Here is a 15,015-nt window from a genome sequence, read left to right as displayed (position 1 = left end):
TTTGTTTAAGTGAAAGGAATAGGTACACAATCCAACAACTTAAACAACATGTACAGTGATTGTACACAGACCAATAAGGTCCTTTTTTTAAAGAAACAAATTAGTGATCAAGATGTGTGTCGGCTACTGATGTGTTATCCAAAAAAGCAACTATGAAATATTGTGGGAAAAGATTTCACCAGCTTTGTTACTTAGTAAATGATTTTGCTTTTCTTCTATGATAAACATTTATTTCCCATGTAGGCTTTCTACACTTCAGTCATACCTCTCTGTGGCTTAGCAGAAGACTGGCCTGCCCACTGGTGTATTATCTTTCAGAAGTACATCATTAGCTGAGACCCCTCATTGCTTTAGAGGAGGGGTATCAGGGTAGTGGCAAAAGCTATCACAGCTGAAAACTGACAAGTTTTCAGTTGCCTTGGGATTTTTCATAATAACAACCATAAGACAAGTAAATCATGAAGTGCTTTAGATAGTCTGGTGTAAGAGCAGAAATTTGATCTTCGTGTATTGCTGTGTGCTCTCTGGCATTCTGTAGTAGCCAGAGAACTGTGGTGAAGTAACTGATGGTTTTTTACTCCCTTCATGACAGGAAGATAATGTATCATTCCTTCTGGTTTGATCTGGTAATTATTTCCTCTTAGTACCTACCATAAATGAAAAATAGAGGAATTTTCAAGAAAGATGGATTCAGCATGTGTTGAAAGGAATGGGACCATTTCTGCTGACATCTTCAACAGGCTTTGGATAATGTAAGTGTTCTCTTGCCTGGGACTAAACATTATATTAGTCTTACTCTTTTTTGCCCTTAATACAAAAGTGTATCAAGCAGCTCAGAAACATAACAAAAAGAAAGGAATAGGAAAATCATCAAAAGATTGGCAGTTCATTGAGAATGCTGTTTGATGGGTTGGGAATATATATTTTGCATGCCAGATTAAACTTTCAGGAGGGCAGTTGTAAGTCACTTGGGATGGATTTACTCACAATATCTGTGCTAAAATGCCAAGGTACTGATGGGATGTGTTAGCTTTTTGCTTTTTGAATTCCAGTCCTTCTTTATCATAAAGTGTTTCCAGATTTTACTTCAGTTTTGTTCCATAAAGTAGCTTTACTGCAAGGTCAGCCTGGCTGCCTTATATGATGAACATATCCTGGTTCAGTAGTGGACCCAATGAAGCCATTAAGTTTTGTAAGAGATGCTGACGAAGTACAAGTTTATTTCAAATACATGTGTGTCAGCTGTGGGCCTGATAAAAAAGATTTGAATATCATCTTCCCAGTTCAGAATTTATTTAACCCTGAATAAGAAGTGGAATCTTAAATACAGATTAGTAGAGAACTTTGTGGATGTTTGCCTATGAGTGTGTTGCTGAATGCCCTCATATGTTGACTTAAGTGCTGTCTTGTATTACATATTGTAGAATGTTCAGCAAGCATTAATTATAGCTGGAACTATTGCACATATAATTATATTGATTAAAGATGTTTACTATTAAACTAAGACCATATTCATCTCCTGAAAAAAGTTCTAATGTAGTTAGAATTGCAAGAAGTGTACACATGGCAAAAAATGATGGAGGGTTATTGTTATGTGTTAACAAAAAAAATTATTTCTATTTTGGTGATACTCACCTTCAAGTAGTTTGGATTTCACAGGTTGGGAACTAAAAATTTTTGGGTTTTTTCAACCTTATGTGTCATGTGCAAGGTTTGGTAGCTGTTCAAAATGAAGAAGATAAAGACTGAATATTGTCTGTAATTCAAAATTGGGCTGTTTTTTTCCTAAAAACCCTGTGTTCTGAAAGTATTAGTTACCCTGAGTAAGACGTATGCACCAATATAGTTTAAAATCATATGTATAAAATATATATAATTGTACTAAACTTCTGGATTGTCTCTTAAAGTAAAAGTGCTAGCTCTAGTGACTACATAAAATTTATCAGGTTAATAAAGGACTGGGATCATTCAATATGGTCAGAATAAAATTTTCCCATTCATATTTTTGGTATGCGAATTGTTTAAGCATAAATTAACAAGTAAAATGTGTTTAGTTAGTGGCTCTTGGAACCTCATAATTCACTTTCAACTCTACTTCTACGTTAAGAATTCAGTGGGCTCAGGGAATGCTGGGGTAACCAGTATAGAACACAAGCAGTTAGATTTGTAAGGAAAAAAACTAAGAACAAGCAAATGAAAAGTGTAGAAAAAATAAATAAATTTATTCTTCTGAATGTGCATTTATAAAATATAGTAGGTTTTATTATGTTTGTGAGATTAACATACAGACAAAATCATTTAGCTAATAAATTATATGGACAGTTTACAGTTACCAACCAGACAAAACTGCTTTCTTGTCAAAGAAAAAAACAAATGGATAATAAGCATATGTTGAAATTACAACTTATGGACAACTAATACCACTTTTTGCCATTGTGTCTCTCATAGCACAACAGAGTATGTAGTTCATTCTGACCATACTGTTTAATATATATTGCTTGGCTGTTTTTACTGTTGTAAATTAATGTGGAAGATGTCTTTTTTGAGACTAGTTTCAGTAGCTGATATTAGAAAGAAGAATAATAGGAACAAATTGAGGCAGTAAGAAAAAATTGATCCAATTTTAAAATGTCTTCATCTCCAAACAAGAGAAACCTTGTTTCTTTCAGAGGGGGATAGATTTACTCCTAGTATTGATTGTGATCACAAAAATAATGAGTTCATCTACTTCCACTGCTTTGAGGATTATGGGAAATGATTGAAATAAATCAGTAATACTGTTTGTGTTTCAAGAAGCTGAAAATAACACTATTATCACTGACAGAAGTCTCTTATTTCAAAAGCATACTCTGTTGATTAAAATATAATAACCCAAACTGAGCAAGATATTCTAAGTCTAGATGTTTGAAAATTAATGTAACCCAGAGTAATTATAACATAATATTAAATTTTGTAATTCTTTGGGTTTAAGTCTTAATAATATCATATTTTGATCACAGATGAATAGGGCAAAACTGCATAGTTTCTTGGAAGTGTTAAAAATGAAAAATGTGACTGGCACTACTGAAATTCAGATATAATGGTTAGCACTGTAGACATCTTATACCACAGCAGGATAATGTCCCAGAGACAGTTTGCATGGTTTATGTGTTGCCAGCACCATTATCTCATGTTAAATGTGCTGGTTCATCTCTAGCTATAAACTTAACTGGCAGATTCTCCTTATTTTTGTCATACTAGTGGCATCAGCTCTGTTCTATTAACAGTCATTATTAAATGTCTTAAAAACAAAAAAAAAAGGAGTTGGCAATACTTTTTAAAATTATTGTTTCTTCTATTGTCCTTATAGCTAAAAAATGTAGGCTTTCTTTGTTTTCCTAGTAACAGAATCTTCAGCCTTGTTTTCCACCTGTACTTTTAATTCTAATTCAATAACTATTTGCCAGTTATCTGTAATCAAATCTGGACCAGAAAAGCATGATAATCATTGGCATATGGTTATTAGCAGTGCAAGTGACTGTGATAAGTTTATCATCTTCTTGTTTGCTGTGAATTAGTGTTTACACTGCCTTCAGCACATTGGCTGTGTTTCTCCAGTGGTGTACAATTCTTTTGACACAACCATCTAAACTTCATTAATATTCTGTCCTAAACTATTTATTTACTAATGTTTCTGCAACAATTCTGTTAACTATTTCTTTCTACTATCCCTGTCTTCTGGCTTTGACTTTGTGACTGTTGATTGTGCTCAGATCAGTGATCAAAGTCCTGAACATCAATAGAATATTATGAAACGCTGCTTAACTGGGTTAAGTTAAAATAGAATTTTAAAAAGCAGTCTATTTTCTTCTCCAGCATTCTTACTCAAAATTAGAGCTACTGCAACAAGAAGCCAGGAAAAAATATGGCTGCAATGTGTTCAGATATGTCACATTCACACATGATGAACACATACTGAAAAGTATTTATTTTACAGTATCTGTGAGTCATTGGTCCTGTAAATCTGCACATATACAATTATGCATCAGCTGTACTGCAGTTTTCCACACTTGGTAATGGAATTGATGTGATATACATTGTTGGATGCACCTTTCAGCATTGGAAATTTAATTAATATATATCCCTACATTTGTATCTATTTGGATACGGGAAAGAAATGTTTTCCTAGCATTACCAAATATTGGTAATTTGTAACTGAATCAATTCTCACTGACTAACAGTATTTGATAGATAATGAGAGGTGAATTGTCTGCTAAGATGTGTGGAGAAGATTTGACATTGACTTAAAAACATAGTATGATTTGCCAACAAATTGTGATAAGATATTTAACAGAAAAAGATAAAAATTTCATAACTGACATCCTTGTGTACTGCAGTATTAACTTAAGGAGTATGTTTGTCAGATTGGATAGCCTGAGAGAGATTTGTAGTGGATGCCAGAAAATACTGTTACCTTCTGCTTCTTTATTAGTGTAACCAGCATGGTATAGGTGACTTGCACAGACTGCTCCAAGCTTGGAATGAAGGTGAAAGGCAAAAAAGCATTTGGTTTGGGGACCTTCACAAAATCTTTTTTCCAAGCATTCAGTATTCATCAGAATAAAAAACTTTATTGATCCTATCTTTGAAGAAAGTTACAGAAGTTTATGATTAATGTCTTTTCTAGTTTCAGTTTAACATTATTAACTGCAAAACACTGCAATTTTATAGAACTGAGTTGAATGCTTCCAAGAATTAAAAACAAAAGACAAGAAGTTAGAAATGCATTACACCTCCATTTCTACTAAAGTGAAGAAAAAATTGAGAAGATTTTATCTGAGTACCAATCAGAAAATACATAAATAAGTAAAGAAACACAGAAACACCATCACAGGTGATAGACCTGTTCTGTGGAATGCACGAGTCAAAAAATCCATCTTGCATAATTTAAACTACCAGACCCTTGAGCAAGATACTGTGAAAATTCATAGCTTGTTTTCTAGAGGAAGGTTAGGTAAATAATGAAACATATTACTGAGAAAGAAATGAACCAAGACAGTTGGTGATACTTACTTACTCTAATGGATTTTAAGGAGCAGTAAGGCGACTCAGACCTTCTTATTAAAAAACCAAAACACATATTAAAGAAAATAAACATTTTTGTATGTATCTGAGTGTCTCTCTAGGTATGTCTGTATGCAATTTTGTCTGTACCTACGTACTGTACTCTTATAGATATAGGCTATAAAATCCAGTGGAGAACCTTTACATGGAATACACGGTTATAGTGGTGTTATCTATGCCCATAGCTTTTCATTAGTTTCTTTCACAAATTGCACTTTTCCTTCTTCATTGAAAAATTGAAGAGACCTTTGGCTCTTCAAGACAAACACACTCAAAATTGTAGCTGTTATTTTTTAATTTTGTTTCTAGATTTAGGGTTTTTTGAGTCAGCTTAATCCTTAGATTACTTTGCCCTAATATTTTGCCATTTTACGATACTTATCACGTAGCAGCACACTCCAAATAATCAAGAAAATGGAAAATATGATGACCTATATCTTAGGAAATGCTACCAAATAAATAAATAAATAAATAGAAAGGGGTATAACGTCAACTGACAATATAATAGAGAAAGAATTAAAGGATTGAATGAAAGTTTGCATTAAAAAAAAATTTGCATTAAAAAAAAAAAATATTAAAAAAGAAGGGAAAAATATAGATACTTGCCAAAGGAAAAAAATCTCCAATACTTTTTGCTATTTAGTGAAGAAGAGGAAGAAAACTAAGCTTTCCTCAAATTGAAATTGTCTGCTCATTTGTTCATCCTTTTTTATCATCTTTTCTCAGTTTAATGAAGGAAAACACCTTAATTTTAACACAGTTGTATCCTATCCCCTGTGCTTCAGTCTAATTACTTTTTGTGTAGAAGCCAGTCAGGAGACTTAAATGGTCTCACAGAGATACTTGTGAAGGCAGCCAGATGGTGACATCTGCTCCAAACTGATACTAGAATTCTAACACTGAAGTTGTTTTTAAACAATTGGTAAGAAAGTTATATGTACTTTTATATTTATATAATAAGAACATTTTTATTATGCAATCTAATATCTGGAGTTTGGATATCAATGCTATATGCTATATATGGATTTCATATATGAATAGTACAGAAGTAAGCCAGTCCTAATAGTAATCATAAATATGTGGTTGGCAGATAGTTTTTAGTGACAAATAATGCTTAATTTGCAGAGTAAAGGTGGAGAAAGGTATGGAAAATCTGCCTTTTAACAGGAGGTTTCACTGACTTTTTAGCCCACTGACGCTACTCAAGAATGACAGTTTGAGTCCAGAAACATCTGCACTCAGACACTGAGTCCAAACTGCAGGACAAGGAGCAGGTTTTCAAAAGCAGTCTGTTTCGTTGCCCAGTTTACATTTATTTCTCAGATACCCCTTCTGCTTTTGAAATTCCTTGCTCAAATAATTCTGGGTTGAGAAAAAATTTGCATTACTGAGGAATAATTGCATTGTAGTGATTTGCTGTTCTTATTTTTTGTCCTTTAAAGAATACTTTCTCAATGCTCTTACATTCATTCTCTGTATGGTATCTGAGTACCTCAGAATCCTAGAGGTGTTCATTCTCACAATGCTGAAGTGAAAGGGGAAGGTCAAAATAGCCAGATCATCTCTGAGGTTTGTACAAAAGACACTGGAAAATATTGAGACTGAACCTTGATTCCCTTACATTCAAGTCACTGTTAAATGAAATTTCTTTCAATATTTTATGGTGATTTACTCTGATGATAAATTATTCTCTGGTACAGTCTTTATGTTGTTTAAAAATGATTTTTTTCTTGTTTCTTGATCCCATTGGCAGAAACAATGTAATTACTTAGAAACAGCCCTTCTAAAATCATGTGTTGATGGATTTTGTATAAGGTGTCCAGATGGTAATAGCTGTATATATTGTTTCCAGCTCCTCTGAAAAATTTAGGAAGGATCCAGAAAAAAAATCTAAAAGATTTCTTATTGAAGTAAGGAACATTCATGAGACTTGTTTCAGTGGTTATTATACAAAATACATAATGCATTATGACTTGTTTTGAGGATAAAATTTTGAGGTCTAAACCAGGTCATTTGTCACTGGCTGGGATATAATTGATATACAAAGTCAAGTCATCCATAAATGTGAAACTGTGAACATTTTATTCATTTAGCTGGCTAGAAAATCCTAACTTTTCCTGGGAGATAGGGAAGAGTGTGGTAAATCATTTGTCAAGAAAAAAAGGTGTGTGGGTTACAAAAGGCTATAGTATTTTATTTGGGTTTTTTGTTACATATTTGGTAATTTATTTGAGAAAATGCAATTGATGTGTAATTTTATCCCTTAAGTGAGAATTCTTAACTGAGAAATAAGTTCAAATTGGCATGAAAAAGTATGCTGTTCTGTGGATTGAAATCTCTCTGAAAGACCATAGATGTAAACAACACTGTCTCTAGTTGTTTGAATGCCTGGATTAGCATGGCACTCCTACATGAAGTCCTAGCATGGGTCAGTCACACCTTAAAGAAGAGGAAACTACACACAGCTGCAAATCTGTGATATTATCGTGGGCTGTACTCCACATTCTGAGTGCACAAGAAAGCTGAAGGGAACAGCATTTGGGAACGTACAGAATAGATTTCTTCCTTGGCACAGAGTTGCACAATGCCGGAATGAAATAACAGGTAAAGGAAAGAAGCCAAAACCATAAAGAAAGCCAGCTGTTTCCATTTCTCTAAGAAAGTTGTCAGAAACAGAAGTAAGGATTTTGTTATGAAATTTAATGTAATTTTACCATGTAAAAGACTTTGCTACAAAACAAGAAAGTATTGAGTTTGAAAGACTGTGATATGAGAATCAGTTTACTATAATTAAATGACACCTAATCTGAGAGTTGACTTCCATGGAGTTTAGGAGGAATGGGCAGGGCAGGGTGGGGACCAAGGTTTTCTCAGTGCATTGTCCCAGAATACGCTTAAACTGAATTATTCCTATATTTTTGCTTTTTAAAAATTACTGATCTAACTCCTGTTTGTAAAAGATTAAAAGAAAAAAGTCCAAGTATCTCTAAATTACACTAAAAATGACCCTTGTTTTTCAAGCAGTGTAGACATCTGCTGCAAACCCTCTTAAAGATATGGAGTATATGGGAAGAAGAGTGATGGTGTAACAAAGTACCTCTTTTCATCCTGAATTTTGTGCACAGAATAAAGCTTCTGCTTATTTCTTCTCACTGCAAAAGACTGATGTGAGTACAGTCTCCATCTGATAACTCTTATATTCATAGGAAAAGGTATTGCAGTTTTCACCCATTCCTCCCATTTCAATCATATGCTGGTTCTTCCAGTAAATTCGAAAAAAAAAAAAAATAAAAGCTGCTGGATATAAGCTCAGGAGGGAAACTGGTTTTATCTTTATAAGAAAGCCTTGCTTCTGCTATATTTGCAGAAGTTTAGAGGTTGTTTGAACAGGAGAAATAAAAAAAGAGAATATGCTGTCTTCTTTGGATGATTTCAGTGCTACAGATGTCAAAAGAACTGCCTCTCTAATTTTGCCTTCATTTTGAAATGACCTAAGTCACAAGCTGTGCAGTATATTAACTGTTGTCTCACCCACAGTCGTTGCTTCTGTGCTGTGGAACTCCAAAGAAAAGACTGTGATCACCTGTAAAAAATAGATAAAGTTTAGTGCTGAACTGAGAAGTCTTCCTGAATATTGAAAGCATTCATTCAGTTTGTTTTCTATGGGGGTTTTTTTATATGCTATTTTCAAGAATTTAAGAGCTGCCTTATTAACCTGTCATGTATTATATATTGCAAAGCTTTGCATGCACCTTTCTCAGAAAACAGAGAACATGGATGTAATTAGACTTTTCTGGAAAAAAAAGGGAATGTTAAATCAGTATTCATCAGAACAGGCTTTTGGGTGTATATCAGTCTTCTAAAGCTGCTCACAGTGGAAGGAGTAAATCGACAAAGAGGTGGGATAGTAAGGAAGGGGCAAGCAGAGGATTTGTTCTTGCACAGCTTGAAAATGGGGTACTGGAACAATAGATGAGTAACAAAAGAAATGGTATGCAAGTGAATGAAGTCTCTACAAAGAGCTCAACGCCTTTGGCACAAGGAGCTGCAAGTACAAGGTCATGGTATTCCCAGTCTGACCAATTTCTCCTCTGCCTCCAGGCTCTAGCCTCAAAGATAAGCAGGGGAAGGAGAGAATTAATGAAGAAACCAGAGAAAGACAGACAACAGTGTGAGCCAAAAAGAATGGCAATAATAGAGAGAGAAGATGTGGAAACAATAGCTATGGTATGATTGCTTCAGTGGAGTAGGTATTTCAGCCTATATTTGAGTGTTTTTATATGTTACAAGATTTTTGTACTAAGAAAAAAAGCCAAAAACGCCAAATACTGGCATTTAATAACAAGCTAAATTGCCCATTTTCTCTCCCTGATCAGGAGAAAAGGTGATGTTCCTCTTTTTAGCCTTTGGGTCAGTTTCATTTGAATAACACAATTGATACTGAATATGTGCAACCTATATATATTGCTTCTGGTAAAGGAAAGTGACACAAGACTTCAGGAAGTGAAGAAAGTAGCTGTAAAAATTCCAATAATTAAATTATTTGTTGTCTTATTTATATTTTTAATCCTCATTCCAATTTCTAACATGATGGATATAACAAATCAATGTTAATGTCTATTTATTGAATTGAGATATTCCACTAACACATGCAATAAATCTCCAAAAAGGTTCTCTATTTGTTCTGACACATTCTTTTCCTTTAATGTGTAGACTTTCCAGTGGAAAACAGTAGAGATATAGTTCTTTAAAGAAGATGATGTTCATATTACTCATGTAAACTAGTAATGCTAATGTTGCTGACAGGTCCCTTAAATAAGAGTATCACACTGCTCTTTTCAAGACCACATTTTCAAGCTGAAATAGTCATTGCCAAGATGAGTAAAAATTACTACTGATACATGGAGAACAAATCAGTGCTTGAAATAAAGAATATGAAAGAAACAGCATGTAAAATGGGAACTGGTGTCTTTTGATATCTTGGTGATGTGCAGGATATGGCAGTGTTCTTCACAAAAATAAAAAAAGTAATGGGGCCAGGGACCAAGGCCAAGCTAGGAAGGTATCTGAAGGGTGCTGTGAGGGTTTGCCAGACTGTGATTTCTGTGACTACTGAAGCCATGCTGCAGTCAGTGGCCTGGCAGGTGTCCTCTAGAAGATGTGGAAAGAGGCAGTGCAGAGTCACGCTGGAATCCACTCTACCTGATGGAAATTTGTTTAATCTCCAAAGGAGGACTACCCATGACAGCAGGATTTCTCACTAAAGCCCTTTCTCCTGTCTCCCATGCCTCATCCTACCTATCATGAGGCTGAAGAGCATGAACACATGCTCACTGGTTCTGAGTCACCATCACACTGGAATCTAGCCCATGCTGAAACATCTCTGGACTGTGTAGCTCTCTAGCAGGGCTGTTTGCCAAAGCACTCTGGCTGAATGCCAGTTATAAATTGCAGCCTTTCCTCTTGATGCCCCCAAAAGTGTTAGGGAAGGAGAAAGTGGAATGGAAGGAGAGGTTATTTTGAAGGCTTAATTTGGGGGCAGGAGGAAAGAAACAGCATTAATTTCCAGAATACAGAGGCAGGATAAACCATTTGGGCAAGATCAATACCATATACACTTTGATATAAGTTGAGTGGAAAACTCAGTTCTCAACATGGTAGATGAGTTTTAACCCTGAGCTGCAGTAGGGATCTCACTGTTAGTAAAGCAAATTCCCTGTGTTAGACAGTCCACATTCCTGAATAAACCTTCATTATTGACAGGTCCAGAGAACCTGGTTATGTTCCATAGCTTTTGAAGAAGGTAGAAACTAATCTCTGGAAAAAATATGCTAGACTCACACATGGAGCAATGGTCTCATCTGTAAAGAAGCAAACTATCAGCTGAGGTGGAAAACATATTAGGAAGGACATGTGCAAATGCATGCGCATTTTCCAGAAATTGTAAAATGCATTCCTATTGCCTAATAAACAGGATAGATCTCTTTAAGTCAAGGGAAGCTTCAAAGTTTCCCAAACCTAATCTTTCAGTTCCAGACAAATTGAAGCCCATATAAGTGATGTCTGTCACAGTCAGATACTGGTGTACAGCACTGTGATCCTTGCTGAGTTGTGTGATTTGCACTGTTGTGTACGTGTTTTGATCAAAACTCCTGTGTTTGAGTGAGGCTGCATTGTAGTCTGATCCTGGCTGGCTCCTTGAACCTTGGCATGAGCGCAGTGCCTGGCTGCACGTGCATGTACTTCTGCTCACTGCAGTTTTTCGCCTTCATTTCCTGCTGCTAACACCAACAATTTTCAAAAAATAAGTGGTCCCAGGTGATCTTAAGCAAACCTTTTAAAGGAGAGAGACAGCTCTAGTTTCTTTGCTTGGCATGAAAAAACCTGCAAAACCCTTGGCAAATCTCAATTAGGAGTTCCATCTTCTGATGCTTTTGGCTTCAAAGGGGACCTGTTTACAGCTTATCATCACAACAGGCCATGAAATTATGATAGCATGTTTACCTAGATAATTACCATTTTAATCACCAGTTCCTTGTGTTGCAGACCCTTTCTGTCCTTGTTTTAGTGGGGTTGCAGAGTTTCCTTCTTGAAGGATCTGCACTGCTGTGAACTCAAGGGTTAATTGAGTCTTCAGAACTGTTATAGCATAAATAGATGCATATAGTGACCCTCATCAAGCTGCTGATCTCATCTGTTAGTTTTTAAAGTCAGAGATAATGCAGTTATGTTTGGTTACCTTCTCCAAGGAAAGTTAAAGAAATATGAAAAGGTTATTTATAAAATTACAGTAAACTCAGGAGAAGGAGAAAAAGGCCACCTTGCAGTGAAAATGCAGTCAAGGAAACAGTTTTATTACTCAAAACTAAATTAAACGTTTTCTTCAGTTGTGTAAGTTATGATGAACAGAGGAACAAAAAAGAAGAGCAATAGGTAAAAATACTTACGTGGAAAAATTAAAGTGCAATTAATGTGCTTAAGTTGAAACAGAGTAAATTATTCTGCAAAGAGAGAAATAGCACATGAAAACATGTATATAGTAGAGAATTAAAATACTAAAACCTCACAGAAGCCAGGGATAGTACTCTCAGACTAAAAATAAGGTAGATTTATGCTAACAAAATTTGCACATGGCACAACCTGAAAACCATTGCCTGGAATATTGCAATGAGGTATAGAACTTTGAGAAATGAAGTAATAAAAATGGGAAAAATGTAATCATTCAAAGTACAGTCATCCATTTAGGGACTAATGAGAAGAACATCTGTTATACCATAGCACTTTACAGGGTTGAAATGAAGGATAGAGGAAACTGCAATGCTTGGTAGTCAATTTTTGAATGTTTTCCAGTTATCCTTGTGATATGACATCGTAATGGTGAATACAGTTCTTATGTATTTTGGAGAGGTGTTTCTACAGAGAAAGGTGAGTTTTGAATCTATTATACAAAGCACTGATCAGATCTCTGGAAGTTTGTTCAAAATTCTGCCCACCTCCCTTCAAGAGATAACAATTTCAGACTAGAATTGATGAAGAAACTGTCCACTAAAATAAGAAGAGAATGGAAAGCCCATCTCTTGGGACAGATTTAAAAGAACCTTGCTTGTTTATCATAGAAAACCAAAAACTGAGAGTGGATATGATTTATTTCTCTGCACTGAGGGAAAAGCACTAGAAAGAAAAGAGCTTTTGAAGCTTAAAGGGCAGCACTGACTTAAAAGAAAATGTATATAAACAGGCCATGACTGAAGTTACTCAGTGAATGTAGAGACCCCACAGAAGATTTAAAGGGTGCAAATACACCTGGAAAATAGTATCTGAAGAGAAAATAACAGTGACTCACCAAGAAATTGAAAGGAGGTACTCACTGCAATTTAGGTTAAGAATATATGATTTAATTGTCTGTGATTGCACAGGAGTGTAGACAGTGACCCAAGAAGTCTTTTATCCCTGTGTTTTTCCTTACCCGTGTGATATAAATTGGTGTGAAGACCCTTGAGCTTTTCTGTGCTAATTAACTGTGCTCCAATACAACACATCTTTCAGCAAACCAGCACTGAATTTAAGGTAATTAAGTTCAGCAAGTCTTGCTGCAATGAGTACTGGCATCTGGGAAAGTTTCCTTGTGACATTTCTCCTTTATTCTAAACTTTAAAAGTAGTTTTGAGAAACCATTTTTCTACGATATATATGGGCATCTAAAGAAGAATGTAAGCACATATTCTGACTTTTCTTTGTGTACAATGTAGAAGTAATAGTATTATAATATCAATGTAGGTGATAAATGCTAAAAATATTGTTCTAAAATATTTCACTGTGTATCTAATGTAATTACTTTTGGTCTCATATTTATTACAAACTGCACAAATGTCTTTTTGAGTGCATTTGTTACATTTTCTTCACAATAATACTTCTAATATTGTTACAGGGTTATTTTTATTCTAGTTGTACTTGCCAAAAAAAAAAATTAAAATAATGTCGCTTTTATTTTAAAAAATACCAAATTTCCTTTTAAGCAGAGAGAAAACCAGGTGCAATCATATAAAGTACAAAAGGCAACTAGCACTCAAGCCAAGAAAAAAAAATGTAGTTTTGTTTTTTTTGAAAATCCTGCCATAGGACACATGGGTGTACCTAGTCACTGCATTTCACAAGAAGAAGGATCTAATTCTGCCTTAGAGCAGAGTCATCAATGTTGCCATTTGATGCACACTTATGGGTTAGAGGTTTAGAACTGAAGCTGCTGTTTCGTTGTGGCATTAGAAACTGGAAGCATAACAAATAATTTTTTCACACATACATAGTTCATGTCATGACATTCTCTTTTTATCACCATATCAGGCAAAGATAGGAACAGAGGAGACAGAGCTGAGTCTCTGGTTTCTGCAGTGGACAGCACATTCTGATGCACAGACACGGTAAGCAGACAATTCTTCCTTCATCCCACTAATTTTTTCCTGCTCTCTTCTATTTCAGGCTCTCTCAGAGTAGTTAGTTCTGCATGCTGCTATGGAGTAAAGGGTGAACATTAAGTTAAATCCCAGGTTGTGTATGTATGTACTTCACTGCACAGCACCAGGACGGATGAACACAGCAAGCCTGCAAGGCAAGTCACCAAATGGAAAACACTTTGTGATTTTCAGCATGTATACCTGACAGTGGTCTCCTGTGTAACTGATGCCATGATGATTTTTTGCCTTTTTTTTTATATACCTTTTATATACCCTTTTGTATAGCTTTTATGTATTATGTGCTTTTAGCCTGCATACTTTTAATTCTTAAGTCTGATAACTTAGCTTAGACCCAATATTCCATTAAGCCCCGAGACCAAACCAAATCCTGGAGACCTTGCAGTTGGAGGCTGGAAAGCCCTACGCTATCCTGAGAAACCAAGGTCTTCCCTAGAACACATCCTGTAAACTAAGATAGGCCTATGCGGGGGGGATTCCTCAGGATGGGGGGGTTCATTGGAGACTCACACTGGGGAATCTTTGATAGATATGCTAATTTGCAAGGCCTATAAATTGTGTACACCATCTATTGTGTGGGTGCATTTCGGTTTGCATTTCAGTGCATTCCACCTGGATGAAGTGGTGCACCTTGAAGATCCTTAAACCCCAAAGTAAAAACCCCTTTTCCCCTTAGCCCTGTCTGGCTATTAATTTGAAGACCAGGAAAAGGCAACACAACTGTTGATGAAATTACTAATTTGGCACATGCAAAAGTAAAATCAGATTAAAAGCATATGATTCTTGAGATGTAAGCTTGCTCAGACAAGAAAAATGCCTGCTGTTTTTCTAGAATACTGAGAGTAAACTACTAACACTGAAAATGTGCATATTAAGAAATTTTCAATTCTCTCAAAATGCCTGGCTCAGTGAAAGAAGGGCATGAGCTAAACATTGTGACTGC

General features: G+C 35.4%; 1 long non-coding RNA gene across 1 annotated transcript; it reads left to right on the top strand.

The window, feature by feature from the left end:
• Positions 1–650: 650 nt before the first annotated feature.
• LOC116448737 lies at positions 651–14,203 on the top strand. The gene is made up of 4 exons (XR_004242107.1): positions 651–752; positions 8,128–8,270; positions 9,205–9,330; positions 14,080–14,203. It is a non-coding gene; the product is annotated as an uncharacterized LOC116448737 (long non-coding RNA).
• Positions 14,204–15,015: the final 812 nt, after the last annotated feature.

Source organism: Corvus moneduloides, chromosome 1, assembly GCF_009650955.1.
Source record: "Corvus moneduloides isolate bCorMon1 chromosome 1, bCorMon1.pri, whole genome shotgun sequence".
NCBI lineage: Eukaryota > Metazoa > Chordata > Aves > Passeriformes > Corvidae > Corvus > Corvus moneduloides.
Note: the sequence above shows the minus strand (reverse complement) of the source record. Positions and strands in the feature narration are given on the sequence as shown.